Source organism: Rhinatrema bivittatum, chromosome 4, assembly GCF_901001135.1.
Source record: "Rhinatrema bivittatum chromosome 4, aRhiBiv1.1, whole genome shotgun sequence".
NCBI lineage: Eukaryota > Metazoa > Chordata > Amphibia > Gymnophiona > Rhinatrematidae > Rhinatrema > Rhinatrema bivittatum.
Window position 1 is genome coordinate 258,215,294 of NC_042618.1, and position 15,254 is coordinate 258,230,547.

The 15,254-nt window shown below is 43.7% G+C and overlaps 1 protein-coding gene across 3 annotated transcripts in view; it reads left to right on the forward strand.

Annotated features, from left to right (window-relative positions):
• The window catches only part of KIAA0930 (KIAA0930 ortholog), a 363,359-nt gene that overhangs the window by 154,541 nt on the left and 193,564 nt on the right, over positions 1 to 15,254 (forward strand). Inside the window, exon 2 of one of the 3 annotated variants that reach the window (XM_029600061.1) lies at positions 14,042 to 14,164. The exons of the other annotated variants lie outside the window; for them this stretch is intronic. The gene's annotated coding sequence lies outside the window, so the exon portion shown is untranslated. The remainder of the gene's footprint in view (positions 1 to 14,041; positions 14,165 to 15,254) is intronic. 3 annotated transcript variants of the gene reach the window in all.

Genomic DNA, 15,254 nt, shown 5'->3' on the forward strand with positions numbered 1-15,254 from the left:
GGTAGGTTTTTTTTTTTTTTGAGAAGAGGCTTGACAACAGCAAGTTTGAAGGGGTCTGGGACTTTGCCATGGGAGAGGGAGCAGTTGATTATGTCAGAAAGGGGTTTCGCAATGATGGAGGGAATGGAAAGTAGTGCTTCAGTGGGAATAGTGTCAGAGGTGTGTGTAGCGGGTTTGATTTTTTAAAAAATGGATTCAATTTCCTTGGTGGAGGTTAAATCAAGAAACTCGAAGTTGAGGTTGGGATTTTTGGGGAGCAGATTGGCTGGAGAGGGGTTGGAAGAGAAGCGTAGGAGGAGGTTTGATATTTTATTTTTGAAATAGAGGGCAAGTTCTTCGCATTTGCTATTGTCTTGTTCATCTGTGGCGGGGGGGGGGGGGGGGTAGATTTTTAGTGAGTTCTGCCACATATGAGAATAAAGCATTTGCGTTGAATTGGTAATTATGGATTTTTGTCACACTTAGTTTGGAGGGTAGAGAGTCTGTACGCGTGTAATGTAGATTTGTAAATGGCTGCGTGCCTAGGGGTAGGGTTTTTGTGCCAGGTTCGTTCTTTACTTCTGAGGTCGTTTTTTAGATGTTTTAAATCAGTGGTGTACCAGGGTTTTTTAGCTGACTGAGAGTGATGTATTTCTTTATTGATGATAGGGCAAATTTCATTGGCTATGGTGGTGGTGAGATTGTTCCAGGAGGAAAGGGCAGCATCGGGGTTGGTGAGGTCTAGGTTGTTAGTAAAATTGTCGAAAGCGGAGATGAGGTCTTCAGTGGCGCATGGTTTGCGAAAGGAGATTTTGTTACTATGTATGGGTGTGATAGAGGAGGGCAATTTTATGGAGAGGAGTACATTGATAAAAGAGTGGTCTGACCATGGGACAGGGATAGTCAGGTGAGTGGGGAGAGTGTATACAGGAGTTGTGCTAATTTTAGTGCTGGTTTTTTAAAGGCCCAGGAAAAAGATTTCTCCCCCCACTCCTCAAGGGTCAGAAGTGGAAAAACTGGAAAATTTTGAATTCTCAAAGAACAAGCAGGATGGTAGACTTCACACATGGGTGACATCAGATGGAGCCCGGCATGGAAAACTTTTGTCAAAGTTTCTAGAAAATTTGACTGATACACTGAGCATGCCCACCATGCCATTATACATGTGTCCAAGCGGGGTCCCTCTTCAGTTTCTTTTTCTGTGAACCTGAAGGCTCGTGACTTTGGAGTTTGCACTTTTTTTGCTGTGGAAAACAACTTTTCTTTTTTCTCTTCTTTCATGAGTCCCATCGGGTCCCTCCACATGTTTTTCTGGTTTTTCTTTCTTGGTCTCGGTAAGTTTCCTTGGTAGTTTGTGATCAATTACTGATGGTGTTGCCTCCCGGTGGCCGCTGGGTATTGACTACATGCCGCATTCTTTTTTTTTTTCCATGGCATCATCTGGCTTCTGCCATTACCCTCAGTGCCCCCGGCCCATGTCCATCACAGACCCCCACAAGATCTGTGTCCTGTGCCTGGAGGCATTGCATGATGTCCGTGGCTGTGATCTTTGTGTCCAAATGACCCCCAAGGGTCATTGGGCATGCCTGGACAAAATGGAGAAGCTGTTTGGCGCTAAGAAATCAGAACCATCGACATTGGCGTCCAGTACTTCAACTCTGCATAAGGGAGTCTCGGTGACAACTCCCTCTGTGTCTCTTCTGCTACCAGAAGTAGGAGCGAGGGACTGAGCGAGGTCCATATCCTTGCGGTCCGGATCTGGTTGCTCCCCATCTCCCTTGGCTCTGGGTAAGGACCGGGGTGAGCACCAGGAAAAGTCCAGGAAGCACCGGCATTGGTCTTCATCCTTGAAGATGTCAGGCCATGGTAAGGCACAGACCTCATCCATGCCTTCCCCGAGGCGGTCCCATCTGGAGGATGTTGTACCCGCCGGACAACCTGCGGATCCCCACTGATACCAACAAAGGGTTTGGTTACCCCCCCCCCCCCCCCATGGTTCCGGGGGTGATCCGCTGCCGCCGCCTCCTCAAGCTGTCCTGTCCTTGGCAGTCTTTGAGGAAGAGTTAGAGAGACATGTGCACCTGGCGGTCGGCCGGGCCCTTGAGGGCATCAAGCCTCCTGTTCCACCAGGACCACCACCGCCGCAGGAGCAGACTCCATTGGTGCTGGCACTTCTGTTGGAGCGGCTGGACTTGCTGCTCGGTATCTTACTGACTCAGCGAACCCCAATGATTAGAGTCCCTTCTCCATCGAAGGGTACATTGCCACTGCCTCCTCTTGTTCCAATTCTGGTGAGTGATTCCTTGGACGGGGAAGGCCCATTGGGGTCGATGGTGCCCAGGCTGTGCACGTCTCCTCGACTGGCACTAGCCCTCCAGGGGCCTTTGGGTCCGGTGCCCTTGATTCCCTCAGTGCTCCCGATGCCTATGGGACCATCAGTGGTGATGCGCCCCCGGATTCCACTGGTGCCTTCGGTGCCTACTTCAGTCCCAACAATGTTTACGAGGCCTTCGGGATCTCGGCTTAAGACTCCGATGGGGGCTCCACCTCAAGTGTCTCCGGGTTTCCAAAGTGAGGAAGATGCCCCCTATGATCCCTGGGAGAGAGGGGCATCAGTTTCCTCCATAGATTAATCTGAAGACTTGCCTTCCGAACCTTCTCCATAAGAGGAGAGGGCATAAGTCCTCACCAGAGGATCTGATGTTTGCTGGATTTGTAAAAGCCATAGAGGTCAGTGCCTTTCCAGCTCTTAACAGAGCAGGATTCTAGGCATAAAATGTTAGAGATCCTACAATTTATTGCTGCTCCTAAAGAAGTGGTGGCTATGCCAGTACATGACATTTTTAAGGTGTTTGTCAGGCTCTAGGAACATCCCATCTCCATCCCACCAGCGAACCAGAAGACCGATGCTGTCTAGCTTGTCCAGCCCACCATGGGTTTTGAATGCCGACAAATCCCATACCAGTTGGTAGTGGTGGTATTGGCCTTGAAGGCAAAGAGGCTCCGGATTTATGCTTTGGCTCCCCCGGGTCATGAGCACAGGACTCTGGATTCTCTTGGATGGCGGGCATTCCAGCGCTCGATATTGGCAGCCAGGATTGCCTGCTACCAACTTTATATGGGCCAATACTCCAGAAACCTCTGGAAACAGATCCAAGATTTGGTGGAATATCTTCCCCAACAGTTTCAGGATGATTTCTAGAAGGTAGTTCAAAAGGGCCTAGAATGTGACAAACACTGAGTCTGCTCCGCATATGATGTGTTTAAACTGCAATGAGGGTTGCGGTGGCCGGCCTTGGGTCTCATTGCATGGCCTGGCTTTGTATTTCCGACTTCTGTCCCGAAGTTCAGGATCATCTGGCAGACCTCACCTGTACAGGGGAGAACCTCTTTGGGGAGAAGATTAAGGAAGTGGTAGCACAGCTGAAGGATTATCAAGAAACCCTTCAGCAGTTGTCAACCAGCACCCCAGACACACAGCCCTTGGACAAGAAGCCTCCCAGGCAAATCAAGGGGCACCCTTTCTACCACCTTTGAAAGTATTATCCACCGGCATACCGAGCAAGACCCCAGCAGGCACCAGCTAGACCAAGGGCATGGCAGCCACGTGCCCGTCGACCAGCCCCTGCTCCACCTCCGAACCCCGCCACAAGGTTTTGACTGGTGGCGAGGGGGTTTGAGCCAGGACCCCTCCCCCCTCCCCGTGGGAGGCCACATGCAGCTCTTCGCTGACCGGTGGATTTCAGTCGCCTCAGACCAATGGGGCCTCTCATCATGCAACAGGGGGTACAGGTTGCATTTCTAACGGACTCCTCATTCTCCTCCTTGTCCTCGGTGGAGATGTTCGGAGAACCAGCAACTACTTTGAGTAGAGCTCTCCGCCCTGTAAATGGCTTGAGCAGTCTAACCTGTATCGCCAAGCCAGCAGGGCGAAGTGTTCTACTCCAGGTATTTCCTGATTCCCAAGAAAACCGGAGGACTTTGCCCCATTGTAGATCTGAGAGCATGAAACAGTTTTCTTGTCAGAGAAAAATTCAAGATGGTCTCGTTGGGAACTCTGATCCCTCTCCTCAGAGCTGGGGACTGGCTCTGCTCCCTCGATGTCAAAGATACATATGCCCATAATCCTATTTCTCCCGCAGATTGGAGTTTTGTTCAATTTATGGTAGAAGGGGAGCACTATCAGTATCTGGTGCTGCCTTTCGGCCTGGTGTCAGCGCCGCACGTCTTCACCGGTGGTGGTGGGAGCTTAATTCAGAAGGCAAGGGATACAAGTCTTCATCTACCTTGACGATTGGCTCACCAAGAGTGACTCCAGGCAGGAGGTGCTGCGTTCCCTACATGCCATGATGTGTGTTCTGGAGGACCTTGGATTTGTAATCAATTACCAGAAATTCCATCTTGAGCCATCCCTATAGTTGGACTTCATTGGGGCATGGTTTGATACGGTCCAGAGGAAGGCCTTCCTGCCCCGGGACCGAGCAATAACCCTCACTTCCCTTGCAAGGGTAATTTCCTCCTGCCCTCACATTTTAGCGCACCAGTTTCTGTGCCTTTTGGGGCACGTGGCGGTTCACATCACATCATTCGCAGGATGCAGTGGACATTGCATTCACTGTGGCGCCAAGCCACCCAGGATCTTTGGGCTCGCATTTTAGTCACCACTCCGCTTCGGCGATCTCTCGTGTGATGGGAGCCCCTACCCAACCTGGAAAAGGAGATGCCTTTCTGGGTACCGCAGCCCCAGATCGTCCTCACCACAGATGTCTCTCAAGTTGGGGAGCCCACGTTACAGACCTCAGTACCCAAGGCCATTGGTCCGTGCAGGAGCAGTATTTCCAGATAAAATTCTTGGAGCTGTGGGTGATCCGTTATACCCTATGGGCATTCTGGGAGCACTTAACTAACAAAATAGTCCTAGTTCAAATAGACAATCAAGTGGCAATGTAGTATTTGAACAGGCAAGGGGGGGTGGGGGGTGGGATTGTATCTCCTTTGCCAAGAGGCAGTTCAGATTTGGTCCTGGGCTCTCAGAAGAGGCATCTTTCTCTGAGCCATGTACCTCCCGGGGATGGACAACATCCTGGCAGACTCGTTGAGTTGGGCCTTCTGACCCCATGAATGGTCCTTGGATCAGGAGATGTGAACCAAATCTTCCCCCTAGACCCTGGGTACATAGATGCGATTTTTCAAAATGTCATCGACCGATCTTTGCCCCTATCATATGAGTGCCAAAGGGAGCCACTAAATTACCAGGAAATACTTTTGTGTGTGGAGGGTCCTGGGGATGAGGGCAGATTCTGGGGGCGAGGGAGGTGTTTGAAAGGGGCTATTTGATTGACGGGGGAGGGGGCTGCCTTTTTGAACAAAGGGGAGATTTTTGGCTAGGAATGGGTTGAGTCTCCACACAATTTTTATATATAATCTTTTAATTTTTTTACTATTGGGCTGTCTCTACAGGCGGTGGGGTGGGAGGTGGCCAGGATCCACTCAAACCCCTGGGGGGGAGGGGTTTCTTGGCCACATGGCCCTTTTTTAAGGATCAAGCCAGAGGCATCGGGATGCATGTTAGTGTCCTGATGCTTCCAGGGAAAAGTTAGCAACAACCCCTACATTATAGCTAACTTTTCAGGAAATAATGCAGCTTTTGGAGATCAATTAATTTTATTTGCATAGAATTACTTATTCATTAGCTGCTTTGCAAGTATTAGAAAATGTTATGCATGCAAAGCAGCAAATTTCAATAGGGGCAGTTTTAGGTGAAATATCATGCAATATTACCACAATATGACTATATCACACGATAAACGATGTTTTTCACGTTTATATCCATATTGTAGGTTAGTAAATGGCCCCCTTAGATTATGAGCCCTCTGGGAACCGGGAAATTACTGTTTGCATGGAACTTGCTTGAGCTACTAATGAAAAGGTGTGAGCTAAGCTAAATCTAAATAATGAAATAGTATTTTAAAAAATTATTTTGCATGTAATTACGTTGCAACTAATTTTCTTCAGTAAGAAGGTGATACAGATTGTTCCATGTTATGAAGTCTCAATATTCATATTTACTGCTGTTAATACTGTGATTTTATTAGGCTCACAGTCGCAGTTTTTTTTTTTTTCAGAAACCCAGAAACAGACCGATGTAGTGAGGTGCTTACAGATGAATGTACACTTTAACCTGCACTTGAATACTCATTTTGTGAGCGTAAATCCTACTGTCGATGCAGTAAGGAGTTTTACACTCTCAAAATGAGTGTTCAGAACTTTGAGTACTGGTGCCTCACATGGAAATTCCATACAAATAAGTTGCATTAAGCAGTACTCAGATGCAGCTTGGCCTAACCCTGGTTTGCTTATGGGGAAAAGGAGAGTTGGATTCAGACAACAAACAACAAGGGCCCCGACTTGTATGGACAGGGTACTGATAGGCATGGAGGTAACCTGCACGGAGCAGCAATTACTATCCTTCTATCCTTAACAGAAAGCAAGGGATTTCTACCCTTAACCAATAAGCTTTGATGCTTTAGATGCAACTACATCACTCTCTGCTTTGACGGCGGTGGGGGGGGGGGGGGGGAGTAGAAGGTGATTGGAAGAGGAATTGGATTCAGTTCTGGGGTACTGATAAGTGAAAAAGAACAGGACTGCTTCTAAGGCCAAGTCCATAAGCAAAACACTTCAGCAATGCCTGAATTTTCAAGAAGACTCATCAAATAACTGCATGGCGGGGACAATTGCTACCCTTAAGAGAATCATGGGGTAATCTGCACGACGCAGCAAATGATACCATAAGAAGCTTGCTGGGCAGACTGGATGGACCATTTACTTCTGTTCTGCTGTCATTACTATATACTATGTTTCATGTATCACTGGAGCTCAGCCTGCCTCAGGGTCCTATGCATAGAATCTAGAGCATTTTGGAGAATTGAATCCTAGAGGTTTTGGATTTCAGTTTCCTACCTAATAGCTTAAATTTAGCCTTCAGATCCTCCCTCCCACCTACAACTTCCTATCTCATTGGTATCCACATGTACCATAACATCCAATGTCCTCCCAGTTCACTCTAACATTTTTTATTTGTATTTATTTATTTATTTATTTATTTAGATTTATATTCTGCTTTTCACACTCTTTTTTTTCAGCACTTCAAAGCGGATTACATTCAGGTGCTGTAGGTATTTTCCTATCCCCAGAGGGCCTACAATCTAAGTTTGTACCTGAGGCAATGGAGGGTAAAGTGACTTGCCCATCTAGGTGGTGTGTGAGGTCTGCTACCTTTTGTGCCAGGTAGGCAAGTAAGCAGGTGATCCTCATATCGAACACCCACCCAGTTATCTACATTTCTAATGATCAAATCACTAACTATAACAGCAGTCCTCAGCCATCTCTCCTGGGGACATCCCCCGCCCCCCGGAGACACATTCTTGCTGTGAAAAGAAAAGATATCACCTGGAGGGCAGGTCCTAACTACAGGATCACTTCCTTCCACACAAAGGTGATGATCTCCTTCCAGGTGACCTTGCTCTTCTAAAGCTGCACAAGGGCTGCTGTGCTGGGGATGGGATCTTTCTCATCTTATTCTTTCAAAGAGAGTGAGTAGATGCAGTGATTCAGTGTCTGTATGTGTAATGACAATGGAGATGCTGTTTGATAGATAATCTCAAATTAATGGGTCAACTGAGGTAGCACTGACATTGTATAATGTGCACAGTTGAAATATCTTCCTAGAATCAATGGAATCACTCAGCTATAAAAATGAGCTTTCAGATCTTGAACACCATTTAACAGAGATGCATATTCTGTTCAGCTTGCTTTATTCATTTTAAAAACTGCATTAAACAAGACATAATCATAACAGGAGAAATTAACAGAATATTTCACATATGGGATTGAGAGGACAATGGTGGGTTAACAGATTCTAGTACTAAGAGTTGAAGAACAGCAACACTGAGCATATATATTTATATATATTTTTTAACTGTAATCCTATTCCTGTGTTCTCCTTATGGAAAGGAGGTCACAATAGAGCTGCTTTGACTCAGTGCAGCACAGTGCAGCTCCTCAGGTTCTTTCTGACAAGGGGAAGCAAAGCTTCAGGGTCTTTGTGCACTAGGACACACTCAGTCTTGAATAATCCTGCTCAATGTAACAATTGGTGATCCAAGAAAAGTAAAGTTTGGTTAGAATTGATTCTTTTACAAAATAACTGGTTGAATTCCTTTATTCTCTGGGAAAAACTCTGATACCTTGACTCAAGTGCTCTGCTGTGGTTCTATCCTCTCATGACTTCCTACTTTTACCCAAGGCCACTTCTTGACTTTTGTGGACTCCTCAGTTTCAGGACACCTGTTGGACACTTGATACACTGGCCTCTTATCTTCTAAAATGGTTTGGCACCAGATACACTAACTGAGCTAATTAGTTTAAAGCCTCTTCTCTCTTGCAAAATTCACTAGTGAGATTTGCTGACCCTGTCCTAGAAAACCTACACCAGCCAAAATACAAAACGTGGAGAGGAAAATGGGACATGGAAGCTTCAGATTCAATTCCCCTGTCTTACATTGTTTGCCTGTGTACCTGATCTACCAAAACATAATCCTTCACTCAACTCCCACAATAGACCCAATTAGATCAATCTAAGGGTCGACATATTAAAGCTCTGGAATGAACTGTTATGGCATACCCCTATGAGGGATGCCTAACAAATAGTATATATCCCACTACCTATTCTACAATAGTCCATATTCTGTATGCTCTGTGAAACAAGCATACCACCTTGGTAAGGATCCAGTGAGTCCTTGCATAACCTAGAATTTGTCTTGTGGTGCTCAAAATGCTATAAAATATGTAGGAAGCATCAGTATTTTCTGCAGACTTCTTGCTGTCATTAATTGTGGTAACATTAAGATCTTTTTCTGCAGATAAGCAGGCTGAATTAGCCATGCTTTGAGTGTGCCCTCTGGCATCCCAGTGCGGAACTTCTCTTAGAATGTTGAAAAAACTTTGTCTTGCTCCTGTGTGGCTGCATGGCAGGTTCCCACGCGATTGACTCCCTTTTCTCAGTTCTATTTTTTCCCGCTGCAGTTAAGGTCCGGTTTTTCTTTTTTCTCTTCAGAAATAGACTCCTTTTTCTCTAACTCACTTAAGTGAGCCCCAAACAGCACTTTTAAGAGCCAAAACAATATGCCAAAAACCCCGGGATTCAAATTTTGCCCATGTGGCAAAATAATGTCCATCACAGATGGACTTGAGAGATGCTACCAGTGTTTGGGCCCAGATCATAACCAGGCTGAGTGCCGTGATTGCGGCAGAATGTCCCCAAGGGTGCAATGACAACGGGCAGCAAAAATAGCAATGCTTCAGGATCCAGGAGAAGGTATGTCAGGCTCGTATGCCTTGAGCCAAACCCATTCTTCTCCGGGCAGGCAAACTAAGAGATCAGAGCCAAAGAAAAGGGCATCTTCTCTTGAACCTCCCAAGGGATCTGGATTGGGTACCGAGCCACACACCAAGTGGCCCCATGCCTATTCAGCCCATCAAGCATTGAAGGCTTCGGGCTAGTCGAGTGCATTGATGGAGAGCTATCCTTTGAAGCAGACGCACAATCCAGTGAATTGCATTGACTGATGCACAGTGCGTCAACTTCGTTGAAGAAAATTCATTTGGAGTTGAAGCACCTTACCTCAGTGCATGCAATGACTAAATTAAAAGAAAAAGACTCAACGCCTAAGACGCAAAAATAAAAAACCTTGATGCATTCCACTAAACCACCAGGACCCAAGGCCCTGTCAAACGAACCATACCCAAACCATTAACTATAGGGGATATGGAAACGGATTACTTTTTGGAAGAGGGTATTCAAACACCCCCCTCACGTCCATCATCCTTTACCCACCAAAAACATCACAGGGTATTGGAGAATACCTCTTCTCCGGCTAAATGCAGAAAAACATCTAAACCTTCATCTAAAGGCCTGCAAGCAGCAGCCTCACAATCAATCAAATCACAGGTATTCTTCAAACTTTCTTCGTCATACTAGTGTCATCCCAAATACATTCTCCATCCAGTCCTTCAGAGGTAGAACTAGATATGATAATCATTCCTCCTTCACCTGATCTCCCGTCCGGAGACAATGGCAAACAAGATTTCTCAAGCCCACCTTCTAAAGGGCTGACAGGAGAACCAGTTTTCTCCTCACCATCTTCACCGGAATCTCTGATAAGTATTCAATCAGACCCTCTGGAAGAACAACCAGAACCTTCATCACCCCCAGCAGACTTTTCAAATCCAAACGTCATAGAGAAAGTGGGTAATGCCTTACATCTGGAGATTAAAAACTTCCCAGACCTAAGGGCAGACATTCATGGCCTACTAAAAATATTTGATATGCCAACAGAACCAACTGCTTTATTATCCCACTCAGTATTAGGTGGTGTGATGGATAAAGCATGGGAATAACCTTTTTCTACATCTTCAACTTCAAAGAAGACAGATTTAAAATTCAGAATGCAAAAATCAAGGCATTATGGAGCTTCTAATCTACCACATTCATCCATAGTGGTAGACTTCTGCCATGAAGAAGGCAAGAAGAACTAGATTATATTCAAATACCCCTCCTACTAAAGATAGGAGGGGTATTTGATAGTAAAAATAGTAGATACCTGGATGATTTTGGCAAAAAGGTGTTTCAAAGAGCAATGCTTAACGCAAAAATCCAACACCAATTTTATATTTATATTTTATATATTTATCTCTCTCTCTAATTGTTGCTCAGTTTAAACTCTGCACTGTCTTCCATTGCCCAGGTTTTATGCTCCCTGTTTAATGTAACTTTACTTTCTACCTTGATGTTAATTGGTTTTCCCCTCAGTTACATTGTAAACCGGTACGATAAGACCTAGTCTTGAGCATCGGTATAGGAAAAGAAATTAAATAAATAAATAAATAAATATTGCTCAATATTTTATGAATGTCTCCAGAACATTAAGACTGAACCAAACTCAGACACGCAAGACACTCAGAAAAAACAGGGTATACTTGACATGGAAAAGTCTTAGTCACTTTTTCTCTATTTCAACCTGAATACTCCTGGCCTGCCAGTGACAAAAAGAAAACTATTCAACTGGCTTACGTAATGCATATATTTTTTTTTGTTCTACAAGTTCTCAACAGCTATCTTCTAAGGTGAAAGCTCATCAACTGAGAGCAATTTCAACTTCAATAGTACACCTTAAGCAAGTACCAGTGGAAGACATCTGTAAAGCAGCTACTTGGTCTTCACTGCATACCTTCATGTCTCACTATTGTCTACAGGATCAGGCAAAATCTGATGCACTCATGGGAAAACAGATATTGCACCATGCAACAAATTCATAAACTGCCGACTATTTGCAAGGATACAAAAAAAACCCAAAAAAACAGAATTAAGGGAAGAAATAAAGGTAACATATATATTTCTTCCTTAGGGAGTATCCTATGCTTCAAATTCTGGCTAGGAACTCCCAGAAAGCATGGCTAATTCAGCCTGCTTATCTGCAGAAAAGAGCAAGTTTGCTTACCGTAAATGGTGTTTTCCATGGATAGCAGGATGAATTAGCCATGCTTTACCTTCCCACCTTCCTGGACAATTTGTTCTATTAACCCTATTTTAAATTTTTCTTCTCTATACGCTCCTGTACACCTTTGCTATATTACGAACTGAGAGAAGGGGGTCAATCGCGCGGGAACCTGCCGCGCAGCCGCACAGGATCGTGACAAAGACAAATTTTTTTTTCAATATTCTAAGAGAAGTTCCGCACTGGGCCACCAGGGGGTGCACCCAGAAAGCATGGCTAATTCATCCTGCTATCCCCGGAAAACACTGTTTACAGTAAATAAACTTGCTGTTCCTTGTGTGACATTTTTTACTTTAAAACACAAATAGTAAGCTCTGTCTCGACAACATAAGAAATAGAAGTAATTGTAAAGGGAAAAATGTGGTTGCATTGTGTGTCTCGTGCAAATAGTCTCCCCAAAAAAGCTTTTGAAATAGCCAAGGGCAGATAAATTAGGCTACCTGTGGATAAATGCAAGTATTTACACATTAGTACATTGCACCACAGTGGAGAAGGAAGAGAACTAAGCAGTATGGAGATAAAATCTTGGAAAACAAGATAAGGAAATGCTTTTTGCTTAAGTGTAAGGAAGCATTTTGTTACATATTTAAACCTGTGCCTAATAACAGTATCCACCATAATCTATAACTTTCAACTCTCCCTCATTATGGGAGTAATTTTCAAAATGCATTTGCTTGGGTAAAAGCTTACAGTTTTGCGCTACTTTTGATTGTTAAAAAGTATGTACGTGCATTTTCATGCTAATTTGTGCAGACATTTTAGCACATATAATTGTTTGCATGTAGATTTTGTGGGATAATTTTCAAAGCAGTCTTATGCGTGTAAGTGAAACATTATTTACCCATAAAAGTCCCTTTTGAAGATTACCATCCATATGTGTGATGCTTTTTTTTTTTTCTTCTAAGAATGCAGTCACCCTCTAAACTACCACATCCAAAAAGCCCAAGGAGTGTGAAAGAAAAAAATTTTGATTGTCCAATAGAAATTCACAGTTTTAAAGTTGACAAAAGACTGTGCTCCAAACTTTAAATACAAGTGCTAGGTCCTCTAACACAGAAACAAGCAACAAAGGACAAATCAATATAGGCAACATAATAGTATATGGATAAACATCCTAACGAAAATTTGCAAGCTTAATCTAAATGCATACATCAGCTTTTTTTTATGATTGTATTTGTCTATTTATAATATGTCATGTTGTAAACCATTGTGATCTTGGTTTGGAATGATGGTATATAAAATGGCTAAATAAATTGAGTACTGAAAACCCTTTCATGTGGAGATTTCCCTAGACTTCTCCTTCAACGTGAACAGCGTTAATTTTTGAACTGTAATCTTTACATCTTTTGGGATTAAATCAAGGAATTGATTGGCCTGTTGTATCTAAATACTGTTCTGTCAATGCATGTTCTGTTTAATTGACAGCTGGTATATGATGTGATTTATTCACATGAGACTTTTTGGCACTGTTTTGGTGTTCAAACAGTGATTCTTGTGTCATACATGCTGCTAGTTTGCTTATATTTGCAAGATATGTGTGCCTTCTCAGATTGTTGGTGATCGTTTTTATTTTTCTTTGATACAGTTTTTCCTGCTGTTCATTGTATCTTATGGATTGGTATGTGTTTGGCGGCATTTAGATTAAGCTTGCAAATTTTTGTAAGGAAATGTATTCGTGTTCTGTTAAATTGTCTTTATTGATTTGTCCTTTGCTCGTTTCTGTTCTCTAGATGTTTGTCTCTCCCGACACAGCTTATGCAAAACATGGTCTGTGTCAGGGGACCTAACACTTGTTGAAAGTTTGAAGCAAAGTCTTTTGTCAGCATTAAAACTGAATTTATATTGGACAATAAAAAAATGTTTTTATCTTGCAACCCTTGCTTTTTTTGGATTTGGTTGATTAGTGTGGTTTTCCACTTTTTTTTTTTTTTTTGTTCTCTTGTTAACCATAAGATGTGCAGATGGATTTGGAAATTAGTTTCTTTCTATGAAAAGCAATGAGATACTCGAGAATTGTGCATTGCAGAATTACTGTCCTTTCTGGGTGCTTTGTTAGGATCTCACCTGTGGCACATAGACCATTTCATCATGGGGTAAATTTTCAACAGTCTGCCTAAATGCAAAGTTCCACACATACTTTTCAGCAAGCACAAAACATTTGGATTTTCAAACTCAAGGTACCTGCATAAATTGTTTGAATATTGGGGCTTTTTTTATGCAGTTAGGTATATGTGCATAACTTTGTGTTTGAAAATGATGGTGTAGAGTTATGTGCTAGCATGCTGGTTACACATGCAGATTCATAACACCTGCCAAAACACCCCCCCCCACCCGAGTGCCTTGTGTTTTAATTAATGCAGCCAAATTTGCAGATGTGGTTTATATGTGACTGAAAATCCATTCAGCCAACACATTTGTGTAATTTCTTATTTTTGTGCATGTAGATCCCAACCTACGTTTTGAAAATTTACCCCAAGATGGTCTCATTCAAGTTTCCAAATCTGCATTCTACTTTATTACATCTAATTATGAGCTGGAAGATTCGATGGCAATTGTGACTTGAGGAGGTAATATACATTTTAAAGCTACCATTTATTAAAACCCTGTTCAGAGCATAAACAGTACTCATGAATTCTGGTAGTCTGCCATAATTGTGAGCAATATTGTGGAGGGGTTAGAAGAAAGTTTGCCTTTCTGTATAATGAGGAGTTGCTGTGTGCTGAAGGAGTGGCTGTGTGCTTGGCATCCACCACCCTTTCCATGAAGAAATATTTCCTGATGTTGGTTCCAAGTTGTCCCCCTTGCAGTTTCATATCATGACCATTACTCACTGTCGTCTGTCAGTCAACTAATTTGTAATCCATTCCACAACCTTGGGACCCACTCCTAGGCTTCTCATTTTATTCATGAGTCTCCTTTGTGGGACCATATCAAAAGCTTTGTTGAAATCCAAGTTTATACTATTCTACAACTTCTTTTCCATCAGAAAAGATTTGACATTTGTGCATCATTAATACCGTTCAGTATTTGAAAGTCTGTATCATGTCTCTTCCCGAATATACATATTTAGGTCCTTCAGTCTCTTCTCTTAGGTCTTCTGGTGTAGACCCCACACCATTTTGTGTTAGGATTTTGCCTGTTAGGATAAGGCTGTATATCTTCATGATGCCTCCCCACCAGCAGAGGCCCTCAGTGTGCCTCATCACTAGTCTTGTCAAGTTGTTCCTCCTATCTGCCCTTGCCATGCTCAAGTCCCAGCCCTAACTAAACCAGCCTTGCCAGAAGTTCCCTGTATTCTCTTGGTGTCACTTCTGGCTCTGTAACCTGACCCTTGTGTCCTACAGGCCTTCTGCCTTGTTTATGCCCTGAAGCCTTTGGGGTCTGTTCTAAGCATTGCTGCCTTCGGGCTGCTGTTCTCTATTCAGTGTTCCTTGTTTCCAGCCTGCTGTTGTCCAAGCCTTGCCTGTGTGAACTCACCATTATGATGTTCTGCCGCTGCAGAGAGACCTAGTGGCCCCCAGAACCCAAGGGCTCAACCTGCAGGGGAAGGGGGCTGGCTTGGCAGAAGACTAGCCCTTGTCTTGTTCCAAGTCCTGCCTTGCAGTCTGTGTCACTCCTGAGATGGGTTTCCCAGACTCTGGGGCCCGTAACATTTCG